We start from the raw sequence: 26,610 nt of genomic DNA, 5'->3' as shown, positions 1-26,610 counted from the left end.
AAGCTAGCATTACCGATGTCTAACACCATGCCCAGCTCAGAAGAAGCCCATTTTCACAGGAAATCCTCTGTCAACAACGTCCTTTACAACTGTCCTCTTTGTCTCCTATTAAAGGGATGCTCTTATTGTGTCTCTAAAGACCTAGGTGATTGGAGAGACACCTGGAACCTACCAGGAAGAATGGAAACTGTGTTAACCTGCATCTACAACCCCGTGTCGTGTCTCTCCTTCCCAAGTTGCAAATATTCAAACCAGAAAATGGAGATAGGAGACAGAGCAAAACGCCACCCAGATTTTCCATAGCTTATCAGGATGGTTTCTTTCTAGCCAGAAAAGACACTTTAGGAAGATACTCTTGCTTTTTCAATTCTTCCTTTGCTCCTTCATGACATTGAAACCCAAGTTTGTATAAAAATTAATGCACCAAATTACCTTGCTGTTTTCAAAATTGATCTTCATAGAAATTGTGATGCTTTTCTGGATATTTGGAAAAAATTGAACAGGTTTTAATGATATTCTGTATAGAAGAAAGCCAATAAATAGTATTACTGAGTCTGCTTGTATTTTGGGTGGAAAAGTGACTGGTAACTCTGAGATCAATCTGTGAGTTTCCCTTCCCAATTACCCCTGCTACTTACGATTGCTATTGGCCCACCTGCATGTACAATCGGGAAACCATAAGAATCATTGATGTTGCAAACTTTGCCTACTTTTTTCAGCAGGTTTTTTTTAAAGTAAGTTTTTCATATATGTGCTAAATCCTTCTTAGTTGTATGTTTTATCATGAGACATGAACTTAGAGGGTTTTTTTTTGTCCTAGATAAAGTATGTTTGGTGTCAATATGATGCCAGACATTTTTCCTCCAAGTTTGCAAGACCCTAGTGGGCCTATTCTTCTGGAATTCAGGGTCTTCTGCATGTGTATGTGATAAGTCAATGCAGAAACATGTTAGTAAATGTTTTTTAAGTAATTGTTTTAAGGCAATCTTATTTTAAGCAATCTTAACTTCTCTTTCATAATTGTGGTTATGGGTGAGAAACTCACAGTTTTGGAGCTACTCAAGGATTGCATCCTCAGAAAACCTCATAGTCTGTGTGTCTCAAATGGACCATGCTCTTTGCTGGCATCCTCCAGTGCCCGCCTCCCTTCTTTAGACTGTGTCTTTGAGAAGAGCGTTCATGTAAATGGGTTTTGAGAGGAGCGTTCATGTAAATGGGTTTTGAGAGGAGCGTTCATGTAAATGGGTTTTGAGAGGAGCGTTCATGTAAATGGGTTTTGAGAGGAGCTTTCATGTAAATGGGGTGCTCTGTTGGCTTTTTGTGGTCAGGCGAAAGCTTTGCATCAACTCCTCCCCAGATGCTGGGAAATGCATCTCACCCCTGGTCTGCTATCTTTTCGTGTAGAGTGAGGTAAAGATATGATTTATCCTCCCGACTGCACACTCAGCACTGTCTCAGGAACTTCCCTTCCAGCCTCTCCACAGGACTTGAAAATTGATATTTCCTTGCTATTGTTTGCTGATTGCATAAAAGATTTTTATCTCTGCCTCACACTAAGTCTCACAGGCTAAGATTTCCTTTCTTTGGTTACACTTTGTCCTCTAAGCACTTTTAAAAGCCTCTCCTTGAGTTTGTCCACTCAGTTTCCCTTATCTTCTTTTCCTCTTGCTTTCTTTTATAACATATCCTGTAAAAAAAGGTATTGGTTTTCAGTCTATGTACGGATGTTTTTCTTCTATCCTTGGAATGGCAAACTGTTCTCAGTTCCTCACTCTCTTCTACTATTTTGTTGGTGACGGTGGTATTTGTTTCTAAAACATCAGCACTCACACATACACCCCCCCCCATGCACACACACTAGATAGCCATTCTCGAGTCACAATCTCATATTGTCACCTGCTAGCCACTACCATTTGTCCTTGTGTTATCAGCTTAGCTCTAATCGGGTGAAATAAAACGGACAAAGAGCAAAGACTACTCATCCTTTCTCTGTCTCTCTCCCCCATCTAGGGACTCAGTACCACAGACATGCCAAACTAAGGGTTAAGCATCTGGTGTATATATATGAAAAGTCTATGCATGCCTATCTGTATGATTTGCATGAGAATGAAGGGAAATTCATGTAGGACAGAGACCCAAAAAATAATGTTACTAGTTATATTCAATTTTAGTAAAATAGAACAGAAACTATATTGACATTTTCCAAGTTGTAGTTGGTGGTTCAAGATTGAAAACCAGTACTTAATATAATGTGATGCCAATAAAAGAGTAGAGAGAATGGTCTGGTGTTTATTGTAAAAGAATTTGGGTTTGTATATGGTTAATTCAATTCCTATTTTAAAGTTTTTAATTTAAATGCTACTTATTTCTTAAAAAGCTATTCAATGGCTTTAAACCTTCATTGGGAATGTCTGGAGCAGAATGCGCGCGAGTTTGGAGATGTACAGGACATTAGTTTGTGAGAGGAGTCACAGCAGGCAATAGGAGGGCCATTCGGAGAGTGATCCCTAAAGGAGTTTGAACTTACTCAGATGATTATCTGACTGCTTTGTTTCTAGCTCCTGGGTTTTTGTCAGGTGTTTTCCACACTGGAGCTGCTGGGTCTTGTGTCACAGGCTGACCTCTCCGCTTGCCCTGCGCTCCCTTCAGGCATGCAGTTCAGTTTTCCAAGTGTTCCGGAGGACACGGCCAGTATTTAATGTGACCCGTAAAATTTATCAGCTAATTAAAGGTCCTTTGGATAGAGAGGTGGTTGATTGTATGTATTTCTTTCTTCATGTTGTCATGCTTCGGAATTGTTGCAGCTTCTATTTTAGCATTATTGTAAGATGTTGTCCTTACCCTCTATTCAATCATGTTCCACCAGGACTTTTTAAATTTTGCTGATTGTATGTGTGTGGATGTCTGGTCTGCATGTATGTCTGTGCACCATATGTGAGCTCAATGCCTGCAGACAGTCTGGAGGCACAGACAGCTGTGAGCTGCCATATGGGTGCTGGGAATTGAACCCAGGTCCTCTGGAAGAGCAGCCAGCTCTTTAACTGTGGAACCAGCTCCCAGTTCCAAGCATATGGTTTTTAAGCTGCTTAAGAGTAAACTGACACTTTCAAGTGTGAGCTGTAGACCACTGTCGTGGCTATCATCTTATGCAAAGGCACCAGTCCCACCCCATCCCTGCTGACTCGGGCTTTGAAGAAGAAAGAACTCCAAGGGAGGCACCAAGTTAACCCACTTACCAATAACCCTGCTGTGAACATCTTTGAGTGCCTGTGCATTCCCTGCTTATGGATGGCTTAGTTGTATTCAATTTCTAGAAGTAAAATTGAATTCAAAGGAACTGGAAAAATCAATGTGCTAGAACTTCAGGACACCGCTTTAAGAGCCCAGGGAGGTGGACAAGATTGCGGTCGTGGCTAAAGACACTTGCCCTCAAGCTTGAAAACCTGGGTTCAAGCCGAGCCCCACAAAGTGGGAGGGAAAAAAAAGCCAACGTCTGCAAGTTGTTCTCTGATTGCCACATCACACTATGGCACACAGGCCCACATCATCTCCTCCCAAAATAAATAAACAAATCTTGAAATTTAAAAGAAGTCCCCGGAGTGAGTAGGGCCAAATGCTAGAACCTGCTGATGAGTCCCGTTAGAGCCTTATTGTTCGCTGGGGGATTGTGATTGACTTGCTGGGCTCTCTGCCTTTCATAGCCTATAGCATAAAGAGCAAGCCTTATATTTCCATCCGAGGCCGAGCCAGGGAGGAGAGTAACTCTCTGTTCCATCTCTCTGCCCCGTAGACTCACAGAGCTTCGTGCAGTTGCCCATCAGATTGCAAGGCTGACAACTCCTAAATATTCCAGATACAGGCCAGAAACCTCCTTAAATTTCATGTCTAGGGAATTCATTCCTGACTTTCTCTGAGTCATGAAGAAAAAGAAATGCTTCTTTTTGGGGGCCTTTAGATTCACCTTCCAAGCCACAGTAATTCTAGCTTTGTTCTGGCATCTACGACCCAGAGCTCACTGTGCAGCAACTTCCTTCATGGCTCCCTCTGTCCCTCTGCCTGTAGAGCTGCAGATATTTTCTTTTACAGATAATGTCAGCCCTTTAGGGGTCTTTAATTCCAGCATGCATACCATCCCCATTGGGTTCCAATATGCTGTCCAGATTTTTCTCTGCACGTCTCCCGCAGCTTCTTCAGTTTCTCAGCTGGCTGCCCTTTTCCTTGGGGCTCTGTCACGTTCTGGGGCTTATGATATACTTTCCTGATAGTGAGATTGTCCAGATCCTCGGTTTGTTTCACAGCATTCTTAAGCTTGCCCATCAAAACTGCCACACATCAGGCCTGCTTATCTGTGTGCCTGTCTGGAACTGTCTGGCAACACCATGCTGTTGGTTTTGCCTTTGTTTGGGATGGCTGCAAGTGGCCATCTGCATTTGTCTTGAGATTACTAAACATTGGTATTCATCCTGGAAGACTCACATACAACATGAACATGCCCCTGAGTTACTTTTCTTCGTCCATCCATATCAGGGCCTTAATGTCTCACAGAACAGTGGAGGAGTCCTTTCTGTCACTTGCCATTCATTATGAGAATCAAGGCATTTAAGTCCCACTTTATGTTTAGATAGTTATTTTGTTGTTGTTGTTGTTCAAGTATGGTACTCTAAGAATGTGGGGAGGGGAGAAGAAAGACTGATTTTGTTTGTTTTGCTCCAAGGTAGGCCAAGTAGAGCAACTTATTTCCAAGATGGCTGCCATTCTTCTCTGTCAAAGAAGACATTTCTGCCTCTGCCTCTCTGAGTTGGGCGGGACTGTCCTATGAATATCATGACCAATAAAATACAGACATGAACTGGGTTAGAAGACGTTTCACAGATTCTTTGTGGAACTCTCCTTATTTTTTTTCTTACAGTGGTGGGGCCTGTATATGCCTATGGTCCATGTAGAGGTCAGAGGACACCTTGTGAGAGCTGATTCTTTCCTTCCACCATGTGTTCCTGGGACTCAAACAGACTATCAGGTTTGGCAGCAAGTGCTTTAACCTATTGAACCATTTGACCCTCTTTGATGGTTGCTCACTCTAGAGAAATCCAGTCACAATATAAGAAATCATAATATCCTGATACTGCCATGCTATGAGGAAGCCCAAGATGGCTACATGGAAAAGCAATGCTGAAGAGAACCATGTGTCTGGGTCCCAGACCCACAGAGGTCAACATTAACTTGCCGTTGTAAACCACTAGGCTTGCGTGTGGTTACTTATGGAGCAACAGACAACTGAAATGCCAATTTTGTTGTTGTTGTTGTTGGTTTTGTGTTTTGAGATAGGATCTCATTGTGTATCTCATTCTGGCATTGAACTCTCAACCCTCTAACCTCAGCTTCCCATGGGCTGGATTGTCGGCACATACACCACTCCCAGCTAAAGGAAGCGTGTTATAAGAAAACCTCTGTGAACTAAAGTAGAAAAGCTACTCTGTCTACTTCAGCCTGGCCCTCTCTCAAGAAAGGCTAACGGCATTTATGTGCGGTTTTCAGAGCTTGGTGGTGATGAACAGGCGTTCAGTGCTGATGGACTAGTTGAGAACTAGACTCTTGGAGAGTCTAACTTACAAATAATAACTTCTTACATGGTAGAGAAAGCTGTTTGGAGCAGAGCACTTTCCTAGCATATAGGCCTTGGATTTGAGTCCCAGTACTCTGCCCACACACAAACCACCTAGGTTTGAAAACAGACGATAATCATTGAAAGTTATAGGAAGAATGCCCCTATGTAGAAATAACCCCATCGTTGAAATAACCATCAAAAGTTATAAGAAGGATGCCCTTATGTAGAAACAACCCCATCCACTCAAATGTATTTGCACATTCCTCACATTTATCAACAAGATAAGCAGAAATACACAGAAGTAAACATCTTTCACGGATTTCATAGCTGCATGATGATAATACCCAGGAGTTTCTCAGGGGCCAGGAGCAACTCCACACACCATGCCACGCTGGTGTGTGTACACTGAGGAGATCAGACTGCAACCTGGATGTTGTTCTCTTCCTTTCTTCATCTTCTCCATGCATTTCTTGTGTGACAAGGATCTGTGCAACAGGGCAAACACAGTAGTATTCCTTATCCAATGGATTCCCCCACAGTTTTACTGATCTGTAGCCAATCATGTCTGAAAATGTTAAATTAGAAAGTTCCAGTCAGGTACAACACATAAATTCCAAACTATTATTATAGTACATCATTATATTTTATAGTGATTACTGTTGTTGCTATCATACTCTGCCTAACTGATAAGTTAAACTTTCTTATAGGTGTCTATGTGTAGGTAAACAGTATGTAAAGGATTTGGTTCTCTCCAAGTGTCAGATGTCCATTGAGAGAATTGATGCATCCCCTGTGGACAAGGCAGGAATACTGTAGCTATCCCAGGATTACCAGAAGGTGCAAAGAGATGGCCTGTGGAAATTATTCAGCACTTTCTCCATACTGAATAAATGGCAAGTCCCTTCTTTCAGAGCCTAGGAAACACATCTCCACATAGTTTAAACTGAAAGACTTTCCCCACAAACAATACCCTGGGTATGAGAAACCCATCACTGAGGAGGACTACAGAAGGGAATTCAACATCCCACCCTAGTTCTAACCCAGACAAGTAGACATTTAAACGACCTGTGAGAAATGAGAGGAGAGGGTTGTGAACAATTAGCAGGAGTGCATGGAATAACTCCCCTCCCGTGAAGGGGAGCAGACAGGGCTGAGTCAGCTCTGGACAGCAGAATTAGAGGAGAGGAGGCCTGGATGTCTGGAGTGCTTTCTGTCAACGTTTTATAAAACTGAGTACCTCTAGCTGTCTGTCTGTCTGCTGAAGAGGAGATCCATCACCCAGTCTGTAAACGTAGCTTTCCCTGCGCCTGTCTCCCCAGACTTCTGTTGTGGTTACTTGTCTCGCTGTGGTTAGCCCCACGTCTGCTTCCCTGTCTCCCTTGTATCATGTGTGCTGTGTGTGTAAAACTCTTTATGTGGAGTCTGGGAATGGTTTTTAATACATTTGGAGCAATAAGCCAGAGCCTCCACCTTTAATACCTGCTCCTGCCATTTCTCATCAATGGGTCTGCAAACACATGTGGGAAGCAGCCGCCCATGACGGGTCGGGGCCCCACCAAGCAAGGAGAAGCAGACGGGGGTGGGGGTAGCCATTGTGCTGAACACCTGTCCAGCTATCAGGAGCAGGAGATGAAGTGTTCTAGGGGCCATGAGGTACAGTGGAGAGAGACTTGGTTATGAACACAGTAAACGAGGGACATCCTGGGCGTAACTATCAGGAGTGAGGAGCAGAAAAATCATTTTCATGACTTTTTTTTGGTACATTGAATTTTAAGGTGAAATAGCATGGCTGTTGCTGGGAGACACCTTTGGAGGTAGACTGATTGTGATTGGTCATATGCTAGGTCTGCCCAGGTTGATTTTAAGATGTGTGGTTGACTATTTAGCTCCGAGCTACAATTTTATTGTCCCCCCAAGTAAAGATAATAATGGTTCCTGTCTTGCTAGCAGATTGTAAAGAGGATCGCACAGTAGTTGCACATGTAAAGTGTATATAACTGTCCTGGCATATTTGTAGATGCCCCATAAGTTATAAATAAATTATTTAAGTTGATAATAACTTCCAAAGTAATGGGGGAAATGTTGCAGAATGAATGTCTAAAGTAAGTATCCAAACCAAGATTTAAAGTGTCACTGACTGTCATGTCTGTCTCCTTGTCAGACTTGAACCTGGACCACTGGGATGCTTTGCTATGGAAGATGTGGGAGCTCAGGGTTTTCCTGGATCTGTGAGGAGATGGACTCAGAGTTGTTCTCAATCCATGGGAAATTGTCTGAGGTCCTCTTCAGAGGAACTTGTCATAAGCCTGTATTACTGTTTGTGTTTTTAAGATGCAGTCGTTAGGTCAGTGGACTAACTCATCAGATAACTAAGGCTCCTGCCGACAAGCCTGGCTACCTGAGATTAATCCTCAGGACCCACACAGGAGAAGGAAAACAGCAGCCCCTAAAAGTCGTCCTCCGACAACATGCACATATACACACTAAATAATGCATGCCATTCTCAACACACATTTTGTCCGGAGACTGAAAGGAGAGGACAGGCCTGTGCACTGATGGCAGTCAGCAGTAAGTACAACAATGCGCTTTGTTAACTGACCCCAACCAGCAATTAAAAATGAAAGGGCTGCCTTCCTGGTGCCGCCTCTCAGTGTGCATTGCCTTCCTCATCTTACACAGAGGCCGAGGCGGCTCCTAAGGGGACAGTAGCTCTCTGAAGACTGCCGGTGATCAGTGGCGTCTGTCCCACAGCTTCTGCTCTGTCCAGCTCTTGCCTTGGCTCCATTTGCTGGATGGTCGGTCACAAGGAGTCAACAGGAGCCTGGCCACACAGCCCTTTGGTACCGTTTAGATCTAGAAAACGGTCGTACCTCTCATCTTTGAAGAGGTCCAGCTGCTTTACCCTTGGGACCAGACAATAGACACTCTCTGAATATGTCAGTCTATTGCAAGATGCTGAGTGTGAAACTTTTAATCAAGCATTTCAGGGAAAGGCCACATCTGGAAGCAGTTATCCAGATGTTATAAACCACTTTGGCCAGCGTTTGCCAGACTGCTGTCCAGATGATGAGTACAGGACACGCCGCTCCATATGTGTAAGACTGTCTGGACAGACAAGCTGGGAAACTTCTAACTACTGTGCTGCAACCTTCCCTCGAAGGGACACCAGGACCTGCGTCTTATACATCTCCAAGACCAGTGAGTCCTGATGACTCAGAACTGAGTCTCTAGGCTGAACAGCACTTGGCCTAATTTCTTCACACAGGGCACCTGTCCCTCATAGCCCGACTTTAGCAAGTAGCAGCTTGCTTACGACTTGCTTTACTTTCCACTAAGGAAAGTGGGGGGAGTGGAGAGTTCTGAATTTCAGAGCAGCTGGAATAAAATAAATGATGTTCCTAGGAAACAGAGTTAGGGTAGAGCTACATGACCCAGGCTTTGTAGGAATAAAAGGACTATACAGCGGTGTCAGCTCTCACCATCATAAGACCAAACTGACATGGGTAACAGAATTTTTCCCCCATTTCTTTTCATTTGTGTGAGTGTGTTATGTGTGTAAGTATGGGGTATGTGTGTATGCATGTGCATTTTCATGTGTGTGGCACACATGTATGTGACATGTGTGAGTGTTCATATGAGGGCCCAAATTTGATGTCTAAAACTTTCTTTCTGTCTCTCTTCCACCTTCTTCTTGAAGGCAGGGTTTCTCAGTCAAACCCAAAGGTCACCTCATCTCACTAGCTAGCTCACTCTGCCTTATCAGGCTCAAGCTGCCAGCATCTGTGTGGCTTCAAGGATCTGAACTTCAGTCCTGCTTCTTGAGTGCCAAGTGCTTTAATGTGGCCAGCTCCATGGGTGACTGATTTCTGACCAAACTCATGACTTAATCTGATTCATACAACCCTTTTGGGTTTGGGCACCAGTCACTACTGATGCTGATAGCTAGAGACTGAGCCCATTTTCTGAACAATGAAACAATATGGCATCAGGTAGAAGACCTGTGAAGGCTGGGAGTAGAGGGTGAACTATTTGCGTTCAGTTCATGGTGGCTAGAACGTGTGGCTGGGGTTCATCATATCCTGGTTCACTATAGAGGCAGGTTCCAGGGAATAAGCAGGTACAACTTTCAAGGTCTGCCCATAGTGAACTACTCCTGCCAGCTAGGGTCCATGTCCTAAAGATTCCATAACCCTCCCCCCACCCCAGGACAGTGCTGTCAGCTGTGAAGAATCGTCAGAGCATGGACCCCTGGGCTGACACTTCAAACTTAGCCCTAACACTACTTGTGTGACCGGGTATGTATTCACCTGAACTGTAGGCTCAGTTAGCGTTAGCCTAAGTTTAGGCTTTCTTCTTGAAGACATAGGAACAGAGCTGGTGAGAGGGCCGGGTGGGCAAAAGCATGTGCTGTGCAAATCTAGTTTCATCTCCAGACCCCATGGTGGAGGCAGAGAACTGACTCCTGGGAGTCGTCCGCATAACCCATGGCATGCTCAACACCCCATCCCCCCACACCCACACTGACATAAGAAAAACAAGGATTAAAACATAGGGACACTGTAGGGCTGGGGATACAGCTCAGTGGTAAAGGGCTTATCTAGTACTGCTGAGATTCTGGGTTCAACCTCAGAACAAATAAATATCACAAATAAATAAATAAATGTGAAGATAACGTAAATAAAAAGTATATGGGCATAGTTATACTTGCTTATAATCCCAGAAAGAGGGAGGCTGTGACAGGAGAATTGTCTGTTTGAGGCCAGCCTGAGCTACATAGTGAGACCTTGTCCAAAAATAAAGAACAAATAAATAAATAACGTCACCACCAAGCATCCTTGCCTGACTCTTGAGGATCCAAACAGATGATGAATGCAAAGGTTTAGTGTGCTCATTTGTGCTAAGCAAACTTGGGGTTCTCCTGTTAGCTGGAAAGTCAACAGCCTCCTACGGGGGTGTTAGTAGCTGGGACCCTTTGTGCTAAAACTCAGACACTTAGCTTGTGCCTGGGCTTGGGGAAGGAAGGGCTGACCAAGGGCTTCAAACTGGCTGATGTTAGCCATACTCCCTCTTGTCATCTGGCCCAAACAGCTTGATTCAAGAAAACCAGCCTCCCCACAGGAATTTCACACATGCAAATGAGGATTTTGATGGTCCTTATAAAATAACCTCTAGTTTAGTCTGAACTGCTCTTGCCATTTGAAAGCCAAAGTCCCCAAGATGGGCCCATTGACTGTACAGTTGTTCTAGTCTGAACCTAGCCACAGAACAACCTTCTTCAGCCTTCCTGTCTGGGAGGATCATGGATCACCGGCTTTACTGCAGACTAGAGAGTTAGTTCCCCTGGTGCCAGTGCCAGTCAGCACTCTGGAAACATCAAACCTAGGAAACAAAAGCAAACCCACATCAGTTCCCACCTTTCAATACAGGGATCAAGCCAAAAAGTCGATGCAGCCTTCAAGAGTGGGAATCCTAGCTGGGCAAGGTGGCACATGCCTATAATCCCAGCATGCTGTTAACTGAGGCAAGAAGATCTAGAGAGTAAGACCTTGCCTCAGGAAAAAAGGTGGGGCTGGGGGGAAGCAACATGCATGCTTGAAAGAGGAGTGAGATGGAGAGAGAGTGGGGGAGGGAGGGAGAGAGAGAAGGAGACAGAGAGAGATAAAGACAGAGAGGGAGGGGGGATGGGAGGAAGGGAGGGAGAGAGGGAGGGAAGGAGACAGAGAGAAAGAGATAAAGACAGAGAGGGAGGGAGAGAGGGAGGGAGGGAGACAGAGAGAAAGAGATAAAGACAGAGAGGGAGGGAGGGAGGGAGGGAGGGGGGAGGGGGAGGGAGGGAGGGTGTCTGCAAGGCCCAGAGCACCAGCTAAGTTGCATTCACATGCTTCCTGACTCGGGCGCACTGGCCCTCCTTCACATGATTGCTTGCTTATGCTTAGCTACCTCTTTGAAAAGCTTTAATTTTTGTTCAGGACAGTGAACTAATTGAGCTCTTGGGAAGATTTTAGCATGGTTTTACCTTGCTTTATCCCGTACATCTGGATTATTTTTCCCCAGACAGAGATCACAAAAGATAAAACTATATTGCCTTCAAAGTGTATTTTTGATGACATTTTCTGCTTTAAACCCAATGACATTTTTGTGATTTCATACAAAGATGGCTTATCCATTCTCTTATGTCTTAGATGGTCCCCTTGTATTGACTTCTAGTTTCCTTGTCCTCAATTGAGACTTCCCCAAAGATTTTATTATATATATAAAGCATATATCATATATACATGCTTTCCTGTCTCAACCATCCTGATCTCAGAGATCTTAGCCACCCCTGTTGTTTTACCTGGATGCTTTATAAAGAACTTTGCTAAGAAACAGAAATGAATAACCCCTGTACTATAAGTACTGAGTTTGGAGCTGGTGGCATTGCTCCCCTGGTAAAGACGCTTACTGTGAAAGCCAAGGACCTGAGTTCAATGCCCAGAACTTATGTAGAGGTAGAAGGAAGAACCAACCTCATTAAGTTGTCCTTTGTCCTCCACGTGCACAGGAAGGCACACAGGTGCCCCTTTCCATCATACATGCACAAATAACAACAACAATAATAACAATAATAAACATTTTTAAATGTTGAGTTTGGTGAACCACAGGACGTCCAAAGAGAAAGTCTAGAACAGTGGTTTTCAGCCTTCCTAATACTACGACCCTTTAATACAGTTCTTCATGTTGTGGTGCCATTGTTAATTTCATTGTTACTTCATAACTGCATTTTCCCTACTGTTATGAACCATAATATAAACATAATCTGTGTTTTCCAGTGGTCTCAGGTGACCCCTGTGACAGGGTCATTTGACACCCCCAGTGGGTCACTGCCCACAGGTTGAGCACTGCTGGTCTAGCAGAAGTCCGGCACGGTGTAGCAGGGCTATGATCCCAGTGTGTTCCCACACTGAGGCAGGAGGATCATGAGTTTCAAGTGAAATCCCGGGCTACCTAACAAGATTGTTAAAACAAACAAACAAACAAACAACCAGTCATCTTTGTCTTGCCTACAGTCATGCCTTGAGAAAGGTTCTGTCTTAATAAGCCACAGGATATTTCTGCATGTTAAAAGTCTCATGAAGCAGGTCTCTCTGATTTTTTTAATAGCCCATAGCACCTCCCATTTCAGACTTCTGTTTATTCATGGTTTATTTTCAGTGTCCTAGTAAATCCCTATGCTACGGGATCATGTGGACAAGAAACCTGTTTCAGAGACTCCCAGTGAGTGCTGTAGCATTTAGGAGCACGTGGTGGTGTTTTCTGTCAAAGATACAGGGGTCTCACTGGGGTCCCCAAGTCAGGTTTCATGCTCTTGGCTTAGGGAGACATTTAGGAAGAGGACCAAAAGTTTTACATGGGTCTAGTCCAAGCCACCACTGGTTTAGGAGCAGGAAAAATGCCCATGACATCCTGTCTTCAACTGAATGATGACATTTGGGGAATAAATGATGTCTATAATAAAACTTTGCAAGGATCACTAGTCTGCAGATATGACTGAGACCTGTCAGTTCCCAAGCTTCTTCTTAATGCTGCCCTCATCTCAATGGGAGTCACCAAGGTGTCTCTGTCCTGTCTAGGGTTAGTTTTGTAAGTCTGGCCTTCAACTTCATCATCTTTTTTCTTTAATAAGTAAATACATATATACATATATATCTATATCTTTATATATATTACACACAAGTGTATAAATACAGACTTCCTAGTCCATTTAGCATTGTCTGTATATATATTGATTTCACGACTGACCACTTGACATTGAATACCAAAGAGGGTGCTCATCCCCACAGAAAACTAGCTCTCCCATTCTCAACATTCCTTGTTGCCTAAAGTTCTTGTGTATAGATGGGGCCCTGTGAGCACTTCTCCTTCCATGTTAGCCATGTCTATTAGTTCTTGTGTATAGATGGGGCCCTGTGAGCACTTCTCCTTCCATGTTAGCCATGTCTATTAGTGTTTTTCTTGTTCAGGTCTTGTTTAGGCAGCCAAATTGTTGGGGTATTATAGGTAAAGCTTCCTGTGAAAGTAACTACTAAAACCAAAACAGATAGCAGCCTTAAAGGAATGCATGTTTAAAGAATAAGAACCATTCATCAACCCAAAGGCAGACTTTTGAGTGTTTGAGAGCCCTTTAGAAGCTGACATCGGTGCACTCCAAATTTTGAATTAGATACAGTATTCATGTGTGGACATTTTGAAGATTTAAATAAATATCACTAGTGATACTTACTGGTTAGTCATACAAAGTCATACAGACATGCTATACTTTATTTGAAAGCACTCGAAGGTTTGCGAACTCTCTACTCCAGAGATATTTTAATGTGCTAATGGTCCATAAAGGATTGACTGGAACATATGAGTTGCACCGTTCACTAGATTTGAAAGGAAAGGAGTTGCCACTAGTAGATTTTGACCAAATGCTTTATGAAAGACACTTAGCAAGAACAGAGCTTGGAAAAGCGGGGGTAGCAGGCTGCCCCTGGCAGCTCCCTCACTCTGCACTTTAATAACTGACTGGCAACATGAGAAAGTAGTTTGTGTTCCAGACTTTGCCTCCTGGTATCTAAATTTTTATAGGTGTTTTGACTGAGGTGTAGAAGAGGCGTTTTTGGGGGTGGCTGATTTCTATTCCAGATTGTGGGATGTGAATAATTTGGTAAATTAACATCAATGGGTTGGACTGTTCTTTGTTACGAGCAGCCTGCCTGTCCCACTGGATGGTCACATTAATTTGCAACCCACAGGAGGATGGCTGCTGGGCACATACGCCCAAGCTAAATTTCCTTTTTCAGGTCCCCCCCCCCATTCTGGATATTCAGGTAGCCACGAACGTCTGAGGCAGTTCTCTCTTGTGCATTCATAATTCTGGCCAAACCTAGGGCTTCCAAAACTAATACCAGGCAGGAAAGATCCAAACCTTAGTGCTTTTGTGGCTTTTTTTTTCTTCCTGGGGCCAGTTTTCAGCCATATTTCCAATGATCAGTCTGTACTCATAGTTATACACTAAATACTTAAACTGTGTGTGCTACAAATGATGTTTTTCTAGCCTGTCCATATAGCCTATTAAACCAGAGTTGGCAGTTTTCCATCCCTTAGGAGAAGAATTTGGCATAAATAATATTGTCATTTGGGCAGGCTAGACATGGTCTGAAGAAGTGACCTTGTATAAATATTGTCTGAGGTATGACTGAGGCTAAATTATATGACAGGGAGCTAGTGTGTAGTCTGGGCTCTGGGCCCTCTTGGTAATGAAGTTACTTCTTGTAGTAATGGAGCCATCTGAATTCAAAATACAGTCAAATGCACCAGAGGTTGTTAAAGACACAGGATCCAGCTTTGTTATGAACCCCTGATGTACTGGGGATGTCAGGACAGTAATGGAGCATCTTTTTGTTCCAATGATTTTGTCTTGGTAAGAGACAAGTTGTCCTAGAGAGTGCCTTTGTGCCACAGAACTTCCCTCAGTGTTGAGACTGCTCGGTAGGCCAAGTGTTTGTTGATTTTCCCACCCACTCTTAGGGTGAGCCGCTGGCACTGAGCACAGAGTCTTTGGTATTGCTGGACTGTTTGTGGTTTACCTGGTATATTGGTAGCATAACACAGTCCCGCCAGGGACAGTTGCTTTCTATATCCTCTTTCAACATCCAAATTTAGGATTCATTTCCTCTTTCCTGTATTCTCTTGCCCACCAGTCTCCTCATTTCCAAAATGTCTTCGTTTCCCTTCTCCTCCTCCTATTAATTGATCTGCCAGCCTTGTCTTCCAGAATGGTGATTTCATTACCAGTGGTATGTCTATTTACCCACCCAGGCAACAAATATGTACTGAATGCCAACTGTGCGCCAAGCATTTTGGTCTCTATTATAATAAAATTTACTTAGTAGTGGGAGAGTTAAATATTTGACAGATAACCACACCATGGCCACAGAGTTATAAGTTAGAGCTAATGTTCTCTAGGCAAAAAGCAAGGCTCTTTGCTAGCATACAACAAAAGAGCTGAGATTGGGCATCCAGGAGAAGTTCTGCTGAGGAGAAGAGAGTGAGGGCCACATCGGGAAGGCCATGTAGACCTATCGTAAAAATTGTCACTTGGATCGGATTTGTGTTTTGGAAAACCCACTTGGTTGCAATGGGGACATATGACTGGCAGACATGGAAAATGTCAAAGCTAATCATTTACAACAGTAAAGTTGAAGGGGGTGGGCTTGATACCATGTACGGGGAAAGGGAGAACAGGATTTGAGTTGGGCAAGGGGCAGGGATTGTTAAGGATGACTGAGAGTTTCCATTTGTTTTGGGTGCACATTTACTGAGGGGAAAATACAGCAAAGCAAGACTAAAATTGTGTGTGAGTGTGAGTGTGTGTGTGTGTGTGTGTGTGTGCTCTGTATTTCCTGAGGAAGAGCCTTAAAGCAATAGAATTCTTGGAGATTTTCAAAGAACTAGCAAGGATGGGGGTGACGTGGAATACAGAGTATCCGTAACAGGAAAATCTGGTGTCTGAAATGCCCGAGAATCTGAACCTTTCGAGTACTATAACGACACGGGGAAAACCCCATGCATCATATTGCAGGTTGCAGATAAAACGCAGGTGCACTGAAGGAAGACATGGTGTAAAATGTGTATGTGAAGCACATGGATTCTGTGGTTAGACATGGGTTGAATCCTCAAAATACCTCATTGATTATATGCAAATATTCCAAAATTACAAAAAGAAAAATCAAAGTCCAAACCACATTACAGATGAGGGATGAGAAGCAGGTTGTAGGAGATAAGGTCATGGGAGTGTGGAGGGAGAGGAAGGTGGACTGACTCACAGAGCTTTGGAGGGATTTTATAGTTTAGTTGGACAGTTGAGGAAAGTGTCAGGTTTCAGGCAGAGGAATTATGTGGTCAGAATTACACTTTTGAAATATTGGAACAGCTACTGCAAACAGAAAACATTCTAGGGTCAAGGCCAAAACCAGAGACGAATTGTGTGACAATGATAACATCCCAGGTAGAAGACGGTGGCAATGACTTAGCTCTGGGTGGTGGCTTAGAAGTGAGGTCCTGGTTGGAACTTGAATTTAAGAGTTACCATTTTCTGTTTGATTGGATGAAACAAGAGAGGAAGAGAAGAACTGACAACACCAAGATCCTTGAGCTCCAGAAATGTGGATTACCACTGACTAAGATGTAAGAGACCCTGGGAACTCAGTAGCTTAGGCTTGAAGTTCTTATTAGACATCTGCATAGAAAGATGGATTCGGCTGTTGGATTAATGGACTGGCTAGAATTCAAAGGAACAATCCAGAACTGAAACATGCATTTGGGGTATATTTGAAGTGAAGAAGAAGATTCTCCAACCAGAGCAAAGCATGAGTTCACCAAAGAGTAGGAATAGTACAGAAGAGGAACAAACACTGACAGGTTGAGCATAAGGATGAAGATAACTCTAGTTATCTAGATAACAGGTTGAGCATAAGGATGAAGATAACTCTAGTCAATGACGCTTTAAGGTTAATGTCACCAATAATAATACATAATGACATCACGAACCTCTTAAAGCTATGTGCAATATCACTTCCTGTGTAATTTTGTCAAAAGAATGTAATTTCGTCTGACTGTGTAAAGATTTCAAACAAATCTATATTGAGGGGAATTTTACAAAATGACTCAGTGGTTGGTATTTTTACAAAGAGCCTAGGTTATGAAAAGCAATGAATGGTGGCACTAACTGTCACAGTTTTGAGGCATCTAAGGCAATACAGGGACCCAGAATGACAAATGGTATTGGGGGAAATGACTATAATGCAAGCGAGGAATGTAATTAAATTTTTTTTTTTGGTTTTTACGAGACAGGGTTTCTCTGTATTGTTTTGGAGGCTGTCGGTCCAGCCTGGCCTCGAACTCGCAGAGATCCGCCTGCCTCTGCCTCCCGAGTGCTGGGATTAAAGGCGTGTGCCACCACCGCCCGGCAAATGTAATTAATTTAACAAGATTGTGCCATGGTTGTTTTCTTGTTTTTTCCCCCACAAAATACTAATGTTATAGTACATAACAGCATTTGAGGAAGCTTGTTAAGGAAATAGAAGAATGTTTTATTTTATTGTAACTTATCTGCAAGTCTAAAGTTATTCTAAAATAAAATGTTAAAGAAAATCAATTTGTGGCTTTTAGATATGTACCCCCAAGGATGTTACCACCTGAATGTCCAGTCTGCTAGCTTAGCTCAGAGACACCCTGGAGGTAGACAAGGCCACCCTATGGAGCTCTTAAGACTGTTCAAACTTTTGGACCCTTTTCTAAGAACTAATGCAGGATTAGACAGGCTATGTGAAGGGAGATGGGAAAATGGACATGTTTGATTTAAGCAAACAGAGACAAAAAAAAAAAACCAGAATAAATACTGGCTTAGGCTTGGATTCAGGCAAACATTCAGCTACTTCCAATTCTTCATCCTGTTCTTCACACAGAGTTGACCATGAGTTAGGGCATGACTCACAAGGGTGTTAGCACATTGTAATGTCTGGCTGGGAGGATTGCTCAAATCCCCAAGGATTATCTGCAAGGAGCCTTGCAGCATCCTGTTCCTCCTAAACTCAGGCACAATTACAGTGGGGATTTTAAACTTGTAAGCCCAAACAGTAAATTGTATGTGCAATATGCATATCTAATTCTCCCTGTGTGGCATGACTCCAGAAAAAAGATTATGGTTAGAGATTGAGATACCAACTTTTACTACATGGGGAAATGCCCAGAACAGACCTCTTAGGGATGAGGGAGAGACTCTCTCCCTCACTCAACTATGCTGAAGAGGAAGAGATGGAAGCCTTCACTGTAACAAAATACTTGAGGCTGTTGGATATAATAACCAAGAAGTAATAACTTAAAATTATATATTGTAAAGAAATTCACAGAGAAGACAGAGGAGGGATTTGAAGATGAGTTCATCCTTTGCCCAGAGAAGTAAACTACCACTGTTTGACTTCCCTGCTGTACCACGGAGAACAAGACAAAAATAAGGAAGGGTATATGTGTGGGTGTGTGTTGTACAAGGGATGGCTTGAATTAGTTCTTGTAGCACAACACCCAACAGAAATGATGTAAGGAAAGAGTTACTTTCGTTCATGTTTCCAGGTCATCAGGTGGGGAAGGGTTGGCAGAGTCCATGGCAACTGGATCCTGTAGCTGAGGTTCTTCATCTGTTTTGGACCAGGAATAGAGAAGGAGGCAGGAGTAAACCTTCCAAAGACTACTTTTCCTCACCTCTACCTCCTTCCATCAGCTAGGCCCCATCTTCTGGATGTTCACAGTCTCCCAAAAAAGCACCTCAACTGGACAAAAGGCTGGGTTTTTTGAGATTATAATCATATCTTTTCTCCCTTCCTTTTCCTTCCTCTGACCCCTCCCACACACCCTTTCTCGCTCTCTTTCAAATTCATAGCCTTTACCCACCCCCATTGGCTGCTGTTACATGCATGTAAAATACCCTGTGTAGGATATTTTAGTTCAATGACAGATTTTACTGCAACATCACTTCCACACATGTATGTTTCTATCGCAGTCACCCTGTCTTGCTTAGCCTCCTCCCTACCACAGATCCCCTTCCTCTTCAAGGAAAGTCTTAAACCTAGCTGCCTCCCACCTTGAACTGGCCTCATTGCCTGGCTGGTCAGGAAACCACGCGTCCACACATTGCCCTGGGACCTTCTGAATTCTTGTAGCCTTCCCCTAAGAGTCAATGCCTATAAAACATGGTGTTAAGTGTAGCTGTCAATTTCTGGATGTTTGCCTCACAATAGGTTTCTCCCATAATTGTCTTTAATTTTTCAGCATCTCTTCAAAGCAGCCTCTCTCATCTCCATGCTTTCAAGGGTTTTTATGGGTGAAGAAGTAAAGTCCTGACTTGTTGAAAGTTAATACCCAGTGAGTTGGCCAAGGAGGGATTTGAACCCAGTTCCTGGGAACATGGAATTGCAGAACTATCCACTCGTCTTGCTGCCTCTTCTGTCTTGAAGGAACAAAGTGTCATGGTGGTAGCCACTCCTCAGGAACCCTCAGCTGGTCTGGAAAGTGCAATGAAGACCACCCACTGTTGCTTCTGGAAGGCCTTTTCTTGCACAACACCAACTGTAGGGGTTTAGGCAGTTGCCCTGGGGACTGGAATTGGCAGTGACCTGGAGGAGAGGCTGCTTGCTGGCCCGTGGAAGGCAGTGACAGTTGTGGAGGCCCGAGGAGAAGCGAGAACAACACACCTGGTCTCCTCATGTTGGAAAATCACCAGGATGTTCTGTCAGCATTGGCCTGCGGCTACATTTCTGGCTGAAAATTTGGGTGGCTTTACCAAACCTCAAAGGCGGAAAGAACAAATCATGCTGAGAGAGACGGGCTCTCTGACAAGTGAGAGGGAGCCCGGTGCTGTCTGGCTCCCTGCCAACCACTTGACACATGAAGAGGAGCAGAGTTGTCCCTTGTTACTACCTGATCCCGCCATCTGCTCTGGGCAACACACAGAAAAGAGGCTCACCCCTGCATCGGTCTGTGGAGCACGCCTGAGGGGGAGAGTCGTCCAGGTTCACAGAAGACTTACAACCAGCTCTGAGTAGTTTCCTTAAGGGCAACAGTGGGGCCAGGGCATCTTATACATTGGGGGAGTTTTAACAAGGCAGCGTTTTCTCCTAGAAAATGTAAAGGATAAAAGAAGGTTGTAGGTGTGATGGAAATTCTGAATTCTGTGGACTTTCCCATTTGTAACTCCACCTCTGTCAGAGACCACACTGCCCTCCCGCTGTTCTGCCCCCAAGGAGCATTATCCCAGTTCCTCACCATTGAGCCATAATGCCTTCCCCATAATGTGGACAGAGAATTTTGTCAACTGGGCTCCTCTCTTCTTCCTTCCTTCCTTCCTTCCTTCCTTCCTTCCTTCCTTCCTTTCTTCCTTCCTTCCTTCCTTCCTTCCTTCCTTTCTTTCTGTCTTCTTTTGAGACAGGGTGTCTCTGTGTAGTTTTGGAGCCTGTCCTGGCACTCGCTCCGTAGACCAGATCTGCCTCTGTCTGCTGAGTGTTAGGATTCAAGGCCAGCACCACCACAACCTGGCTTGGACTTTTCTTACAACACCCCATAGCTCCCTGTCACCACTGGACACAGACAACTAGTACGACCTCTGCCCCTGCCTGCTTTCTCTGTGCACCTCTCCTGCTCAAGCCCTGGGCCAATCAGTAAGTGGTTACTGTGCATTAGACACGATGTCTCTTCCTGTCTGCCTGGTCGATCCTTTCGCTCTTGGGTCTCATCTTAGACATCACTTCTCTTGAGGGAAGCGGTTGTTTGCAGCAGGGTTGTATGTATCCCAGGCTAGTCTGAATTCACTATGTATTGGAGGATGACTTTGAACTTCTGGTCCTCTGTGTCTAGGCCCACACCCTCCGAAGTGCTGGCATTACAGGTGTGTCACCACACCTGGCATTAGATGCCACTTTTCAGGCCGTGCCTGCTGACCCCTGACCCCCTGACTTGTCTAGTGCTCCTGTGGCATCTAGTACTTACCCTCTGTGGCATCTAGTACTTACCCTCTGTGGCAATGCCCCGCCCCCTTCCATTTGACTCCATCAGCCTCATCAAGTCTGAGTTTTAACTCCTCCCCCAGGGAGACTGTATTCCACACGCATTTGTTAATTGTTAGGTAAAAATACTGATCTTGGCTGATCCCGGTAAGACTCCTTTCCCTGTCTCTCCTCCCTAAGCTGCAGAATACAGAATTGCTATATTTATAACATTTCTGCTGCTTGTTTTTTAGTTTGATTGCCAGAGACGAACCACAGTACTAGCCCATGCTACACAAGTACTCTACCACGAAGGTCCCTCCTCAGACCTCAGTCATTTGATATATTTAACTTTAAAAAGAGATAGAGAAAGAGGGAGAGGAGGGAGGGAGGGAAGGAGAGAGAGAGAGAGAGAGAGAGAGAGAGAGAGAGAGAGAGAGAGAGAGAGAGAGAGAGAGAGAGAGAGAGAGAGAGAGAGAGAGAGAGAGAGAGAGAGAGAGAGAGAGAGAGAGAGAGAGAGAGATGAAGAGAGATGAGTCAGGCAGTGGTGGCGGCCCCCGCCTTTAATCCCAGCACTCAGCAGGCAGAGGCAGATGGATCTCTGTGACTTGGAGGTCAGCCTGGTCTACAGAGCGAGTTCCAGGACAACCTCCAAAGCTACACAGAGAAACCCTGCCTCGAAAACCAAATTAAAATAGACAAAGAGGTATATTTATTTTTATTTTCTGTGTATGTGTATGTGTTGGGTCCAGATGGTTTGTAGTTCCTTTCTCAAATACAGCTCTTGATCCAAATGTGACCTGGTGACTTCAGAAAGCAACAGGGACAAGACAAAGCTGAGGAGCAATGTCCTCTGGGATGAAGCAAGGTCCCAAGGGCAGGGAGCTGCAGAAGGAATGATAGGAGATGTTATTCTGTATATGTTTCTCTGATTGGTTGATGAATAAAACAGTGATTTGCCAGGCAGGAAGATATACATGTCTAGGAGATGCGGTAGGATTCTGGGAAATATAGGCAGAGAAGAGTTGTCACGGGAGCCCAGGAAGAGAGGAGGATGGGAGTCAGGCGTTCTCCGGTAAGATAAGACTACGTAGAAATATATAGATTAGTAGTTATGGGTTAATAATTAAGACAGAGCTAGCCAATAAGAAGCCCAATCCACCAGTCAACAGTTTCATAATTAATATAGTGTCTGTGTGCTCGTTTGGGGCCAGGCAGCTGCGGTACTGGGTGGAAATTCTGTAACAAAGGAGGACCCCAAATAAAGGGTGAAGAGACACTGCTTCACCACACTCTGCTCACAGTGCTCTCTCTAGTAGCTAAACAAGATATGAACAGCAGGGCGGGGGTGAGTTCACTCCTGAAATGAACTCAGACTCTTGTCTCTGTCTACCTTTACCCACTTTTCCAGGTCCCTGTGATAGCCACCCACTATGGCGGTTGGCCGTGGCGTATATGAGGGCTTTGCTTGCCCATAAGTCTATGTGCCACATGTGTGCTGCACCTATAGAGGCCAGAAGAGGGCGCCAGACCCTATGGAACTTGAGTTACAGATGGTTGTTAGCTGCTGAGTGGATGCTGGGATTTAAATCCAGGTCCTCTGGAAGAGTCACTAGTGCTCTGAACTACTGAGCCATCTCTCCAGAACCACCCCCACTTGGTTCTACACAGGATCTCCCTATGTATCTTAGGCTGACTTTGAACTTACTACAGCTCAGGTTGGTTTTGAACTTGCTATGCAGCCCAGGCAAGCCTCCAATGCACATTGCTGGGAATACAGGTGTTGACTACTACACTCAGCTAAAACTGATATTTTTGAGGGCAGATAACATGGGGAGCACAGAAAGAGGTAGGTACTTCTAGATACAATTTGAAATTTCTAGGAGAGACAGAATTCTTTTGTAACCAGAGGCTTTTCATAACTCCTGATCCCGCAGCTGCTTTTAAAATAACCACTAAGAGGCTTAATATTAATTACAAATGTTTGGCCGATGGCTCATGCTCATTACTAGCTAGTTCTTACATTTAAGTTAGCCCATTTCTATTAATGTATGTATTGCCACTTGGCCGTGGTGTTACCTCATTTTCCATATGTCTTGCATCCTCAGTGGCTGGATGGCTTCTCCCAGACTCTGCCCTCATTACCTGTATTTCTGCTTGGATTTCCTGTCTGGCTCTGTCCTATCTTGCCATAGGCCAAAGTGGCTTTATTTATCAACCAATGAGAACAGCACATACTCACAGCATGCAGGATCCCACAACATTTCCCCCTCTCTGTCTAATCAAAAATGAAGGTTTTAACTTTAAAGTTAACATAATAATTACATATAACAAAATAGTTATCAAGCAAGAATTACAGTTACGGTATTTAGTCTATTTGTATTTGGCAAAATTAAAGAAAATACTCTATGATCTATTTTATCTTTTAAGTCTCAAATTTCATATCTTTTATCATAATTAAGAAAAACTATGACTATCTAGTCTTCAACTGCATCAAAGACCCCAGAAGGATATAATATTACCAGAGTAAACAGGAAATGCATTGCAAGCAACTTTCAAAACTCTAGAAATGACAGAGACATCTAGCTACTTGGACAGTCACCCAAAGTTCTTCTGAAATTTTGGGGCATCCATCTTCAGCCTATAGGCCTAGAGTATCTGGCAGACTTTTCAGTGAAGCAGGAAATTTGATGGACTGTCATTCCTATATTGGCAGTTTGTCAGTCACTTTCCTCTGTGTCCTGCAGAGTGTCTGGCAGTTTCTTCTGTGAAGCAGGAACTCTGAAGGACCATCCTGCCTTGTTTTGAAAAAGTTTAGTGGTCATTTTCCTATGGGTCCTGCATGTCCAATTTATACACCATACTGTCAAGCAGTCCAGGCAAGATAAGTTCATGCCCAATGGCTAACCTTGCCACACTGAAGACAAACTCCATAAAGGAGCTTCTTCAATGCCCATCATCTTCTTGAAATAATTGGTGCTGCCAGGAGCAGAGGTGTCTCACTGTTGGGAAAAGTTCTTTAAACATTTTAAATGCCATATCCTGTAGGTTTTTGAAGTGTTTGAAGATTACCTATCCAATTGAAATGTATTTCTGCATATCTAGGAAACCTAACTAACATTTTTAAATACGCTACATAAACATAATACCTTAAACAAGAGTAGAAATATTCTCCGACTGGACATTCCCCTTTGGACCTGTGTGTTGCCCAGAGCACGGCACAAAGCTGAAGTGTCCCATGTTCTTTCCAGGTATCAGCAATGGCTGCTGGACGCAGGTCCAGCTCCTCAGCCTCATTCTACTCCTCTGAGATCATGAGGGTTTAATTCTTAATAGTTAAAAAACAAACCACCACCAACAACAGAGTGACCTGTCCAGCCAGAGTGAAGAAAGAGGGGTGTAATGGCTAGTTTTCGTTGTCTGCTTGGCTGTTTCTGGAACAAAGGAAAAACACAAACATGGGACACACCTGGGAGAGATTATCTTGGTCAGGTTCTTTGAATCAGGAATACTCACACTGAATTTGGGAGGCAGCCTGAATAAAAAGACACAAAAGAAAAATTTGTTTTTTTTTTTCCCAGCTTGCCCTCACTCTCACTGGCCAGTCCATCTATCCTGTGCTGCAACAGCTTTGACAGATCTTAAAACCAGCACTTTGGGGATTCTAAGGTAGATTTGGTGCCATATTGGGGCTGCTGCAACACCAGCCTCCTGGGGGTGTACAACTATTGGATTCTTGGCCATGAGATAGCTACTGTTAGATTACCCAAGGTATCTCTTTATTACCCACTCCGTGTGTGTGTGTGTGTGTGTGTGTGTGTGTGTGTGTGTGTGTGTGGTTTATAGAGAAATGTGTGTATGTATATACTCATGTATGTATATGTATATATATATTCTTTGTTCTGTTTCTTTACAGAATGCTGACTGGTACAGAGGAGATGCAGGGGAGCAGTTGTGACCTCTCCTTTGTTTGCTTTAGTCACATTGTCAAGCTGTTTCCAAATTAAAGAAGCTTTAAACTCTGAGAAGTCAAGCAACCATCGGAAGGCAGAGGTATGGGGTACAAGGATAATCGCTGAGACTTTTGCCTAGGTCGGGGAACCTGACAGACCAACAGCACTTGAGGAGATAAAACCTAGAGTTGAAACAACATGGAGACTGAAAAAAGAGCCTAGCACAAACTGGCATGAACTAAAAACCTAAAACAACAGTTCTGCCACACAGAAAGGAAGGTGAGGAGATTTGCCTATATTGGTTGAGATTCTAGATTGAGAGACCAAGCAACCCTTTGCCAAAGATCATAAATCTTAATTGGGTACTCACAGGATGTATTGGAGTTCACTCCACCTAAGTGACTGGAAGCCTCTGAGTGAAGACTGTAGTGTATGTAGTGCCAGCTCACCATCCCTAGGACACAAGCAAAACTATTTGATTCCTCTTGAGAGGAACTCAACTTCAGCCCTGCCCTCAAGAATTTTGCAGATAAAGCTACAAAGAAAACAAATAACTCACAATAAAATAAAACTTAAAACCCAGACTATGGAAACAGAGCACTATGAATAAGAACTAGGAAAAAATAACAACAGAATCAAAACCACAATGCTCAGTTATCAGAAAAATCAGACATAGAAAATTCTTAACAACTGAGCACAATTAATTTAAGAAATAAAATAAGACTTCAATCCACACTCAGGGCAGAGGACAGAGACGACCAAGCGACCAGGAGCCTGAAAGAGAGCTGGTCCACTTCTGCCCACACTCAGAGGGCAGAGGGCAGAGGACAGAGAGCAGAAGCCAGAGAGTATTGGATTTGGTTGCACCCACCAAAAGGGAACCCTGGTCGCCTACCCACCAGGAGAGGAAGAGGTTCTTTCTACACCCACTGGAAGAAGTGATGGGGAAAAGGCAATATAAGAACACACTCAGCAACAGTAAAACAAATATGACACCACTGGAGTCTAGAGATTCTACACCAGTAAGACCTGAGCACCCTAAGCTCAGACTACTATACCCAGCAGCAAAGCGTTCAGTCACTATAGATGGAGAAAACAAGATATTACATGATAAAACCAGATTTAAAGAATATGTATCCACTAACCCAGCCCTACAGAAAGTTCTGGAGGGAAAACTCCAGTCCAAGGAAGTTAACTACAACCAGGAAAACATAGGAAATAGATAATGCCACTTTACCAACACCCAAAAGAGAAAAGGGGTGGAAATCCACATACAATTCCACCAAGAACAACCATTCCAAAACAAAAGAGAACGAGCAATAAAAGGTCATTCATATCCCTCAATATTAATGGTCTTAACTCGCCCATAAAAAGCCACAGGCTAACAGAATGGATTTAAAGACAGAACCCATCCTTCTGCTGCATACAAGAAACACACCTCAGCCTCAAAGACAGACATTACCTCAAAGTTAAGGGTTAGGAAAAGATTTCCCAA

The 26,610-nt window shown here is 43.7% G+C and overlaps 1 long non-coding RNA gene across 1 annotated transcript; it reads right to left on the bottom strand.

Moving 5' to 3' along the window:
• Positions 1–5,855: 5,855 nt before the first annotated feature.
• Positions 5,856–11,225, bottom strand: LOC121133196. The gene is made up of 2 exons (XR_005869976.1): positions 10,876–11,225; positions 5,856–6,170 (listed from the first exon to the last, which is right to left on the bottom strand). It is a non-coding gene; the product is annotated as an uncharacterized LOC121133196 (long non-coding RNA).
• Positions 11,226–26,610: the final 15,385 nt, after the last annotated feature.

The sequence above is a fragment of the Mesocricetus auratus genome, unplaced genomic scaffold, assembly GCF_017639785.1.
Source record: "Mesocricetus auratus isolate SY011 unplaced genomic scaffold, BCM_Maur_2.0 Super-Scaffold_100020, whole genome shotgun sequence".
NCBI classification, from domain to species: Eukaryota; Metazoa; Chordata; class Mammalia; order Rodentia; family Cricetidae; genus Mesocricetus; species Mesocricetus auratus.
The sequence above is the reverse complement of the archived record's forward strand: the minus strand, read 5'-3'. Positions and strand labels throughout refer to the sequence as shown.